The sequence below is a fragment of the Athene cunicularia genome (genome assembly GCF_003259725.1).
Source record: "Athene cunicularia isolate RWA chromosome 6 unlocalized genomic scaffold, athCun1 chr6_part1, whole genome shotgun sequence".
Taxonomy (NCBI): domain Eukaryota; kingdom Metazoa; phylum Chordata; class Aves; order Strigiformes; family Strigidae; genus Athene; species Athene cunicularia.
In genome coordinates, this window is record NW_020799105.1 from 7,586,381 (window position 1) to 7,598,928 (window position 12,548).

Here is a 12,548-nt window from a genome sequence, read left to right on the forward strand (position 1 = left end):
CCGCAGCGGCAGCTGGTTCCCCGCTCCCGCCGGCGGGACCCGGTGAGCTCGGCAGGGCGCTGCCCCTGGCCGCGGCCCCGGCTCCCTCAGAGGGACCAGGAATCCGCCCCTGCGTGGTCCCTTCACCACCGTGAAAGGGGCGTCTCAACGGTGCCACGGGTAAAGAGGGGTTTTTCCCCACCAAGGGATGTACTGGGAGTTCAGCATCAGCGCTCTCAGGCATTTCGGAAGGTATTTTTAAACTGTTCCAAAGCCAGACCACACTCAGGAGTGGAAATAGCATCAAAACTCGTGCGCAGGGATGGCCCTCTGTCACACACAGCGGGCCTGCATGCTCTACGCCCCATCGGGAGTCGTGCTTGATAGTCTCTAATTTTTTTAACTCAATTAAAAACCCCAGACCCGGGGAAGGACACACGGATTTCAGCAGGCTTTGGACCCTAGACTCTTGGGACACGTTTCAAATTCCAGCAGCCTTTTGTTTATCCAAGGAAGATAAACTAAGTGGCCTGCTGAATAGTGCATGGCTTTTCAGGCAAGATCTGGAAAACAGCAGGTCTTTGCTCAGAAGGGACATTAAACATCCTGTGACACTTTCCATGAGAACAAAGATAAAATGGGACCTTTTCTTTACCCTTCCCAAACACTGTCTCCAGACAAGGGCTGCCTGGTTCCTGTCTTTCATCCAGGACCTTGCCACCTTTCAGCACTGCTATAAAGAGAGCAAGTGCAAAGCTCCCAGGAGCGCACAAGCAGAGCCAGAGAGAGGGTGGCTGCGAGAGGTTTGCTACACTGACTCTTCCAGGGTAAATGCAGAATACTTCAGTATAAGGAAGTATACATGATGCGGAGAAGCACAGCAACTTCAGGGTGGATTATTAATTGGAAAAGATTCCCCTTTCCACGTGGCAGAGCTACTCTGTCCAGGACAGTGGCATAAGGTGTTTGAGAGAAACTGCTCTGCAATGCTTCCCCCCTTCCTTCTGTGCACTGTAGGATGAAGCTGCATGCTGGGCAGCCCGCACCACCTATGCACAGCTTCCCAAGCACAAGTACTCACCTTCCTGTGGCTCACAGCAGCTGTAGAGAAAAGGGGCTAAGTTTTTTCCACCAGTTGTGTGGGTAACAAAAACTTGGTTCTTGAACAAGGAAAAAAATGCAGCTCTTGGTTTCTTGGTGATATCTTGATATTTTCCTCTTTTTTACAGTTCTGTAATATTTTCGAAATATTTTTAACCTTACCTGGATTAAACTGTGATTCACATTGAAGCATTTTACTTGCCAAAATACACTGCTAATGTAATTGCAAGAGGCTTTATTTGTACAGCGTAACACTGCCAGATAACAGACAGCTCTGAACAAGATGGCCTGCACATTAAGCTACTACTCAGGAGACTGGGGATCTCAGCATTGCAGCAAACTTCCTCTGTAAGTCTGGTTGGCACCATCTCTATGACAACTCCCCACCAGCGACGGGAACACCAGTGGTTATCTATGTTGGCTGCTGACATTTTGATGTCTGGGTCAACAACAGGTAATGTTTTCTTCTCTGTGGTCAGCGCACCACAGACCCACATCGTGTGTTGTATGTACCAGGAATACACAAAGAGGCAGTTAACACCGCTCATACTCTGCTAACTTGGCCGCTGGCATTGTAACAACTGTTAAAACACACTTTTGTGCTATTTAAGTTTTATATAAATTAATTTTCAGCACTGAAGTATCAGAACTAGATAACACTAAAACAATACACATGACTTCATTTGGCTCTTAGAAGCAACATTCTAACAATAACAGAAATACAAGGTTTTGGTTTACAGTCATATTTTACACATTCATGACAGGTTTCCTCTTCTCACTGCTAGAACAGATTTTTATCATTCAAGTTTTAACTGCTGACACCAGCTAAATGATCCACTGCATCGCTCCATCTAGAAGTTTGACAAGCAACACAATATAGCTCACCTGTAATGACCTTAATCCCTCCTGGGTTTCAGGACTATGCATGTTGCTCCTCTAGAATTGCTGTCATCACCATATCAGAGAAGTACATTCTCTCACCTGGAGTGTTCCAGCAAGAAAGACAACACATCCAGGAAGTGGATTGTTTTGGTTTGGTTCCTATACAAATAATACCTTTACACATTTTTATACTTTCCAAATCACAAAAATAATCAGAATCTGTAACACTATGGAACTCCATGGGTAAAGGAAATGTTTTTACAGTTTGGAAGATGGTTAGGTGCTGTGGTACAGCTGATGAATGCCCTTCATATGCACTTATGTTCGCTTTAAGCAAAGTTCTCTACGATGCTCAGTTGTCTTCTGCCAGAGTCTCTGGCGTAAAATATCTAGTTATACTGGGAAAACAGCCCTCTCCTATATGGAATTAATCTACCTCAATGTGGACATCCACACCCAGGAGGGCTGGGCTCCTTTGATGGAGACAAAAAGACACTTTCAGGATACTAGGTGTTGAAATGGGCTGCCCTGGGCAGTGGTTGAGTCCCCATCCCTGCAGGTGTTTAAGAGTTGGGTTGACATAGCACTGAGGGATATGGTGGAGTCGAGAGTGGTCAGTTTTAGGTTAATGGTTGGACTAGGTGATCTTCAAGGTCTTTTCCAACCTAGATGATTCTGTGATTCTGTAATTATCTGTGGTAAACTGAAAACCCCACTACCCTCCTTGCCTTGTCTTCTTCCACCTCTGATACAGCCAGCCAACAGCACAGGATATACTGTAACAGTATGCTGAGAGTGACATTTTCAGATCTAGTCACTAACATTTGGATATAGCAAGGGGACACAGCTTCCCCAACATCTCTGGAAATTAAGCCAAAGACATCATAGGCTGGAGAAACTGTAGTTGCTACAGTTCCCTCAGTTCCCCCTCTGCAGCTACAATCCAAATCTTGCTGACTGTAAGGAGAGGTTGAGTACTCACCACTTGTGAGTGAAGTGAAGGTGAAGGCAAGCTCTGTTGCTTACTGACATACAGGGCTTCAGCAGAAGATCAAAAGACTCTGATGATTTCCTCAAGATACATGGGTATGTAAGACACATATGGCACCTGGGTCAGAAAAAAGAGGGTATGTAATTGTTATTCCATGTCCTCACCTTTTACATGGACATTAGCAATTCCTGGAACATAAGACCATCATACAGCATCAGATCAAAAGATGCATTTAAAACCAGCCTTGTTTCTAGTGACACCCAGATGCAGACGCAGATACATCTTGCAACCTATTTTTACATAATTGAGTGTATGACTCCCCAGAATCTTCGGAAATTTTGGCAAAGATATTATCTCTTTCTTGATATAAACTAAGCATAGGTGATCAACACTTAATATTAGTTGAAGAAGATGATTCACCTCTGTGTGATTACAAGCTTTCACATTTCAAACCTCTTGCCTTGTTTATCTGAGGTATTCCTTCTGGTCTGTTGTGGAAGTCCTTGGTCCAAGCACACATAATAAGTTTTCTGGACACATTTTGATGCATGTATTTTACAAAGATCAGCACTCCAGCTAGTCTGAGTTTTCCAGTGCAACAATTTTTCAACAGAAAACACAGATTCACTAAAATAAATGTTCTATGGAAATGTGGTTCTGCGGCTATATAAAGTCAGAAGCTTTAAAAAAAAAGAAAAAAAAATATATATATATATATATCTATATCTATATCTTGTCCATCAGATGACTTTCTTTTTGCCACCTGCTAGGCTTCCTACTAGCAATCTTTTTTTTTTTTGTGGAAAAAGGGAAATGTCAAAATGTCTACATTTCATGTCACATCAGAATAAAAACTTAATTACATGTTGGAATTTTCTACAGCATGAGAATAACAAATTTGAATTAGTTGTACCTGAAAAGGAAGCCTTTGCACAGCCATTCCAATCTCTCTTCCATATGCATTTGACTGTGGACCAGAGGCTCTGGCTATTTCAATCCATTCAGGGATCTGACACAAAATATGGCCTGCAATGTTGTTCCAGTCTGAAGAGAACTAACCATGTCCACAGCTCTACAACTTTTCATGGCATTATGTTTTTTTCCTCCCTGCTGAGTATGAGTCGCTCTGCTCTTCTGTAGAGCTGGTGTTAGCAGCTTTATCCTGCTCATCATCAACACTCTCACCTGTACCAACTCTTGGGGAAAAGCACAAGCTAAGGAAAACTGAACTGGGGTTCAAAGCCTGAAGGTAGCACAGGTCATCTTTATCCTATTCCCCAAACCAACACATGATAACAGGTAAAAGATGGCAAATCGCCACCAATTCTCCACACCTTCACAACACAGAAAACCAGTCACTTGGCAAGAATTGGCTGTACCTCAGACCAAACTCCATCTGGCACTTGCTAACTGCTGAGGATTTCAGGGAGAGCTCGTCACCCATCCCAGAGTTATGTTGTGCCTCCAGACATTTCTTCCCTGGAGCTCACCTGTAAAATGCACAGCTTAACAGTTAGGACTGCTCTCAACTCAGTTTTTATTACCAAATTGTTGTATTATTTGTGTTCACAGGCTGGTGGAAGAATTTCTTTGCTTTAAACTTTAATATACTCCTTTAAATAAAATATGCACATTGATAATATCTACAGCAAGCATTTACAGAGTTAACAAACACAGAAACTATTGTCATTCCACCCGTAGAGAAAGTTACAAGCATCAAAGATTTCTGTTTTATTTGGAGATGTACCAGATTAGTTCCAGGGGCACTTATGCAACACACAATCTTACAGCAGATTTATTTATTTTTTTTCCTTTCCACTCCATGCATGTGCAAGGTAGGTTGTTTCCTCCCCCACCATTTGTTTGCTTTTTTCTCTCAGTTAAGTATATGTGGACAGAGACCTAAACCAGAGCCAGCTAAAAGTACGTCAGAAATTATCTGCTCTGTGTAGCAAGATATTTTGGTAAATATTACGATATTGACTCTTCACGGCCTTGCATTCTGGTATTGGCCTCACGGCTGCAAACTGGACAAACTCCTGCCATTCTGACACTGAGATGGTTCAGTTCCCTCTGGCCACACAGCAGTGGCTAAAAGTGCCTCATGGGTTCTCAATGAGGTATTTTTAGTGTGGAAATTCAGCAGCCCCTTGAAATGAGAAATATATTTGAGACAGGCTTCCCCAGAGAGCCATGGGGTGCCCAGAGGTGGATGGGTGCAGGTTGGCTTGCAGCTGTGCTTACCTGCATGGGTACCACACCGGCTTCGGGAGGGGCAGTGGCTGAAATCAGGATGGTGATGCCATCTAGGGGGAAAAACTGCATCAGTGTGTGACCCCTCCTTGTGCTGCTGGTAGCATTTGGTAGGAAAAGGTTTGAAGCATCATCTCTTCAAGGGCTGGCAGGTCAGCACAGACCAACCCACCTTCTCACACAGTTTTCCTGCTGCAAAACCACCCAGATACTGTATGAGGTCTGGAGATTTGGCCGTGGGCCTGCAAAGTGAAAGGCCATCTTTTGCACATGCACACACACAAAAGTGCGTTCAGGTAGGCCTGGGTAGAGGCACCCTTCACTACTCTTGGGTGAGGAATACATGTCAGCATACAGGCTTGGAGCCTAATCTTACCTGCTCAAGACATGAAATTTAAAACAGTAAAGAGATATGGAATGGTATTATCTACCATCTAATTGCTGTAAGACTAATGCTGCAAATTTTATGACTGGTGTCTTAATTGATAATTTCTGACTCAAGCCTGTGTAATATTTTACTAATTAAGGTATTTTGCTTGTTTGTTTTTAAAAGCAGTTATATGATGTTTGTGTATTCAGGGTTTTTTTTGTGGCTATAAGTTCCCATCACTGTGTTGCCAGTCATATACCATCGCCTTCCTACCACAGCAGAGTCAGTGGAAAGGTCAGGGACTGAAAGGAAACTGACTAAATTATTTTCTTTCCTCTAACAGGTCTGCAAGGCAAATAGGTTAGAAAAGGAAAGGTCAGTTCTTCTCTTACTCTTGTAAAGAAAGAGATTTCAATTGCCAAGCCTACTGATCTCCATATATAAGGAGACTTCCAGAAATGTCTTTGTACCAGTAGTCAGTGGAGTCCACAGAGTAGTATTAGTAACAGCTCTTTTTCTCCTATACTGATAAAGGCACTTATAACTCCAGGATTGCTATCTGAGAATTTTATAGCACTGTGTACAAAATGAAACAAAAATAATTCCCATAACATTCATAATGTTCAAGATTTTCATGGAAACTGACCAAGAAAATTTTATAACCCTTTCAGGTAAGAGAGCAGAACAGGGAGATAGGTTTTATGGCAGCTTAAAAATTAAGCTCCTAATAGTGGTGAAAAATATCAGGAATTGGGAAAAAAAAAAGTCTTCCTGACAGAAGCTAAGCTGACCTTGGTGATTCTTCCCATGAATAAAAGGTGAATTGATTTTCAGCGGTTGGTGCCTCTTTTCTTCTGCTTTTTTTTTTTTTTTTTAAGGGAGAGAAGAACCTTATGAAAGTTCAGTTCCTGAATATTTTCACAGTCCTACCTTTAAAAGAACAGCTGTAGTGTGAGATGGGTTATGGGTCAGTCTGCAGCCATCGTCAGAAAGCACCTTTAGTTTCGTTTGCACTGCTCCTCCCTCTTCAAAGATGGCAAACCAGTGATGCACAGGGAGCTGCCACACTGCACAGGCAAATCTGCTGGAGAGAAGACATCAAACCATCTATGTTTGAAGAGAAGAGATAACTTACTTTCTAAGCTAAAAAAAGAAATTACTAAGACACTGGGAAATTTGGGAGTGTTTTTGGCTTATCTTGTAAATATTTCTGGATTTTTCTGTGCACAGCCTTTTGTAGCCAAGTGCAATATGCTGAATGCTAGCTGGGTAACAGCATGCTCCATGCTTAGGACATAGGGACAGCATGTATTTGTTTACTTATTCAAATAACACTAGGGGTGAGGTTGCTTAAAAAATAATTCTGCTAAAAGGAACAAAAATTTCTTTTAAGTACATTCAACATTTTGTGATTCATTTAGACAGCCAGCTTTCAAAACAGAAAATTAGTTTAGTTTTTTTGAATATGCATTATTTTACAGTTCAGTTTTTTAAAATATAAAGAGTAAAAATAATTTTCAAATACAAGAGAGCATTCTCACTGTTCAAATCAATTCCAGTAACAACTTGTTATTTCAATCTCCAGGTGAAGCTTACGCAACTTTCTCAGAGGAGAAGTTTCTCATAGCTTCAGTTGCCTTGCCCACATTGTACCACTCCATTTCACAAAACAGATGTTCACAGACCACATCTGCTGTGCTGCCTCAGTTGCATGCTGGGCTGAGAGTACGCTGACAATCAGGGTATGGATGGGATGATGCCAGCAGGAGAACAGAGGGGGAAATTCAGTAGAGTAGACAAAAATACTATTATCTCAACACAGTACTACACCTGCCAGTTGGTAATAATTTACTGATCAACACAAGAATACTTGGGATTGCAGTCTCCCAACTGATGCAACTATTATAAAAACTTGCAGAAAAGAACATTTTGATCAGCACATTTTTTCCTACAGGCTTGAGGCATTAAATTCCTCATCCTTACTGGCACTTCCACCCAACCTAGCATTGGGAACTCAGATCCTACAAGTTGGGACCAGCTATTTTACTTTGTGTAACTGGCTACCACATATGAATGCAAAAAAAAAAAAAATAAATCCCCAAAGAACAGCAACAAAAAAACCCCCAACCAAGTCTCAACATACCAGTGGCCACACCATCCTCTTGCTTGAAGCACCGATGTCTCTGTTGTGACAATCTTTATTTTCATTATCAAACCAGTGGCTGTTCTTGATTTTTCCTCAATGCTTTCAAGGCAGCTAAGAATACATACTCCCTCACAAGGGAAAGTTCTTCTCACAAAAGAATTTAAACCAAAAAAGTATGCCACTTGGAAAAAAAAATTCTGAGAAAGTGGTAACATGGTTAGCTGAGGCCACATCTTCACAGATGGGCATAAACAGAATCTCAGTAGCAGGGGTAAACTCAACTCTGTACACACATTGCCAAGGCTGCTGTGGTACATCATAGCATGTGTTAAAGGTTAGCTTCTGCTTTGAGTAGATGCAACGTTCAGATTTGCTCAAACTTACTTTTAAGTTTGCAGAGAGATGGATGGGTCACCCATCCAAAAAGCTGGAAAACAGTGAAGTTGTCAACTTGGGAAGTCACTTTTGACCTTGGAAATGCCCTAATCATGACAAAGTAAGCAAACCCACTGAAGAACGACACACTACTGTTTTAAGTACCACATGACACCATTTCAGGCTGTTTGCCCCCCTTCATTGCCTTAAATCATACCTTTAATTCGGTGGTACTTGATAGTTGCATCTACAGTGTTTAGAAATAAAATATGCAGGACCATAGCACTGTGCTCTGGGGTCTCCGCTGGCTGCACCACCCTGCCATTTGTAAGCAGCTTGGGGGTTTACCTCGGGGAAGCTGCAGGAGGCTGCTGACCCCTTGCTGCAACCAGCTGTTTTGCACAGCTGCGCACAACAGAGCAAATTGCTGAAGGCCAGTAGAAGAGAGCTGTGTCTCTGCCAATATGATACAACTAGTTTTGATGTATAACAAAAAAACCCCAACAACATTCGGAGGCCAGTACATCCTCTACTGTGTCTCATGTACGGAGACAAGCAATATCTGAGGCTAGTGTATTGCCTGCACTAGAGAGCACATCTGCATCTGGATAGACCTAATGTGCTTCAGCACAGGTCACTGGGTACTTTACATGGGGTGCGCGACCTAAATAGTAACCATTAAGTAACCATTAACTGCTTTAGGTCACGATCACCCACCTGCATCCTTCCTTCGCCTCTGAATTAGGGCAAGACACTGCCTTGGCATATTCTGTCAAACAACCTGACCTCTACACCTGTGCTACCCATCTCACAATGGCTGCACTAACAAAGAGCTGGTTTATTGCCTTCCCTGTCATGCCCTTCCCCACCTTGTTCATGTTACCTCCAGAAACCTCTAAAGATATTGCTGCCACGTCCCTTTCCCAGGCTCAGAAGCTTCCCCTCTTGTGAGCCTCAGTTTTTCTCTATTTCTCTTCCATCTCTCCAAGTGCCAGTACCTCCTCCTGATTGAGGTGAATCTGTTCCCAAGGCACATGACAGTTCTCCTAACTTTTACAATTTGAACCACAATTTTTATTCTGCTTCTTTTACGTTGGTTTGGTTTTTTGTTTGTTGTGTTTTTGTGGTTGGTTTTTTTTTTTTGGGGGGGGGAGTTGATAGGGGGAGGTTTGAAGAACAGACTCTTACTGCAGAGTCCCTACATCTCTTTCTCCAAACACACTAATACTCATGCAACTAGTAAGTTCCAGTCAGTACCAGTAATGCTTAAAGAATCAGAAACTGTATTCAGTTTTAAGGTATAAACAAACATTTATTTTCCAGGACATCCTAGAGACTAGATGTCCTCTACTTCTCAGTTACTGAGAGGTAACAAGACAGAAAACACCTTTAGTCTTTTTCATAGCCTGCATTTCATTTAGTCCCAAATTCAAAGACACCTTGTACTTCAAAATAAACAGATCCCAGTAGAACTCATCCAACTGGAAACAATCATGTATGTTTATTCTGTCACCACTTCAACCCCATACAGTTTTCCCATCTCTAAAATTCTGCTGTGTCCTGCCAAAAATCACTTGCAAGTATCTTGTAACAGTCTAACAGGAACATGAGTGCTAACAGTCAAACACCAGGACAGCTTTGCTGAGGTTGGAATGCGTTGCAAATACCCCACTTGTCCTAGAAGTCAGATTCTTGTACTGCACCCCATGCTAGTCTTCCCTATCAAATCTGATCAAGCAAATACTCTTTCACTGTTCAGCCAGCATTTGCAGCAACTTTTTCCCAGTAGTTTAGTCCAAAAACTTTAAAGCATAGACCCTTCTTCCTATGGGACTTACTTTTGCCAAAAACATTAAAATTGGGGTTCCTCAACAAGGGGGAGTGAATGAGGAGAGTAGCATGTGTTTCGGCAAGAACAAATGCTTGAGTCTAAAAGAAGCAGACCTTGGCACAAGCCATCACAACTGAGAGCAAGGAATCCCACTCATTCTGCTCCAACTAACCTTAGTTACCTTAACATGTTTCAGAAAGACAAGCTAGATTAACACAGCCTGGTTTAAGAGATCTCATCAATTTATACCAAAACAAGTGCTTTGGATACAAACTGAACCTGCAGACTCACTGACTGTCCTTAGGGAAGTTAGCTCCTTTACCCTCACCATTCCCAAAATAAAGATCTAAGGAACTGGGTTATTCTAGGTTCTCATTACATCTCTTTGAATGTGGTGAAACACAGCTTTACTTGCTCAAGTTTCCAGTTTGTACCAGTTACAGTAGAGGTTCATCTATGTAGTCAAGTAAGACTGTTTTCAGACTCTTTAAATACTTCTGGATGAGGAAGCAGGGCAAAGAACCCTCCCATCAGATGACTGTAGCCAGCAACTGGATACAATCAGAAAAATTCAAGACACAGCGATGCTCTTAGAAGAGCCCCAGAGTGCTCCCCTACAGCAAAAATATAGGAACAGTGCTAGGAATCAATCACACTGTCATTTGTCCATTACCTTAATTAAGGAGGAGGTACACAGGAGGAAAACAAAAGTTGTGACTAGTGAAGGCAGGCAAAGCCTAAAGGTAAAGAAGCACATTACAGTAGTAGCAGATTCCTGTGATGGTGCTGGTGGGGAAGGAAAAAAAAAAAAAAAAGTCAACTGTAGATTTCAAGGTAACAAATAAATACTTTCCCTCAGAAAAGGAAGAATTTAACTTAAAATGTCATTTTCCTCTTACACCAGGCTCCTCTTAATTTCTCCTACTTAGTGACTCTCCAGTTTATTTAGTTTGCTAATATTTTTCCAAACCAAATATACTCATTTGTATAGTATACACTTGAGAGTATTTTTTCCAGTCTTATAAACTACAGCAATTTACCTATTAAGTATTTGAAATTTCAAATCAGCATTGTGAAGTTCAACACTTATTCTGTGCTTCTCTTAGAGCTGCTGTGATCAACCTACTTGACGATCCCTGGACCTAACTAACATCAGGGCTAGAGAATTGTGTGTTTGTTCTTCAGCCACACAGCCTCAATTTGTGCATCTCGCATAGCCCATACATATTCTCCTGAATGACTTGCTAGGGTTATTTTTTATTTTTGAGGACTAGAGGATTTTAGTCTCAAAAGAACTGTTATTTCATATTTGTTTATTTGACACTATATTGTTCCTTCACATAACTATAAATTCTAAGAATGCAAGGACATCTACGTGACAGATATTCCCGTATAAAATTCCCTTCAAAAACTGACCAGGGAGAAAAAGATGGAATCTTTCTCAGAAACAAACCAACCAATCCCACAAATTGCTCCAAGCTCCACTGCTTTAGCAAATCATATTTACATTGTCGATGTTATGCTTCCCTCTACTGTTTATCATAAGAAGCACAGTTACCTAAACATTCTGAAGTCTTCCTTAAAAAAAAATAAAATATACAAACTAATCTTTAGGTGCAGCAAAACCTAGCAAATAAGCTTAAAAAAAAACATCAAGAGCCAAAGAATCATCACGGAAATAACTAGTCATGTGTCACAAACCAGCGTTATGTATTTCACATCACTGATTTCAAGAAATGAATTCCACAGATACATTAAAACCGTCAAAACAGTAGTGGTCTTTATTTCCATCAGACAAGTTAACACTTCAGTTAGTATTAATTTATTTCAACATTTGGGAGATACGGAAATTAATGACTATTAAAAAAGTGAAATAAACCCCCTTCCAAAAATATACTGGATAACGTGTCTGAATTTTATACTGTTCCTCTGATGAGCCCTTTATATTATGCGACATCACATGCAGTTTTGCAAGACACAATAATTTATGGACTGTTTTTCAGCCTCTGATTTGTGAACCCTCATGGTGTCTAAGGAAGTTTATACATGTTATGCAGCAAACTAAGTACATAGATTTCAAAGGGGTGTCAATTCAGCAGGAAAAAAAATAGTTTAGAAACGTCCACAAATAAAAAAAGAAGGTAGAAAATACCAGTTTGGAATAAACTCTCAAATCTTAGTGTCCTGGTGGGAAAGTTAACATTAGCTTAAAACCAGAAAATACACTAGTCAATATTTTTATAATTTTAGAAATTGGGCTTTGAATAATACAGCTATCCATTGTTTTCAATTATGATCGAGTTAAAAACTGCAGACTACAGAAAAGTCATCAAATAAATGAAAACAATCTCCTCCCTTTGTCATCTAAGCCAAGTATGTACCATATAAATAACATCTGTAGTACAGAACTCTTTATATTGAGAGATGAGATATTTTCAACAGGAACAGGATTTCATTTTAGTGAGGAAAGTTAGTCCTGCAAAACCAGTTAGCTGTTTGTTCCTGTTTCAAGTCACAACTACTGAAAAGTTACCATCTTAACCCCCCTGCACCCACCAGGTTTTCTTGCAGTTTTGCCAAGAAACACATGCCATTGCAGAAAGTACAACTGGTTTTTTTT

The 12,548-nt window shown here is 41.0% G+C and overlaps 1 protein-coding gene across 1 annotated transcript in view; it reads right to left on the reverse strand.

The window, feature by feature from the left end:
• SLC16A12 (solute carrier family 16 member 12) overlaps window positions 1–12,548 on the reverse strand; it is a 47,194-nt gene that overhangs the window by 34,105 nt on the left and 541 nt on the right. Inside the window, exons 2-4 of the mRNA XM_026850940.1 lie at window positions 6,507–6,657; window positions 4,333–4,443; window positions 2,945–3,070 (exon numbers count right to left, since the gene is read on the reverse strand). The gene's annotated coding sequence lies outside the window, so the exon portion shown is untranslated. The remainder of the gene's footprint in view (window positions 1–2,944; window positions 3,071–4,332; window positions 4,444–6,506; window positions 6,658–12,548) is intronic.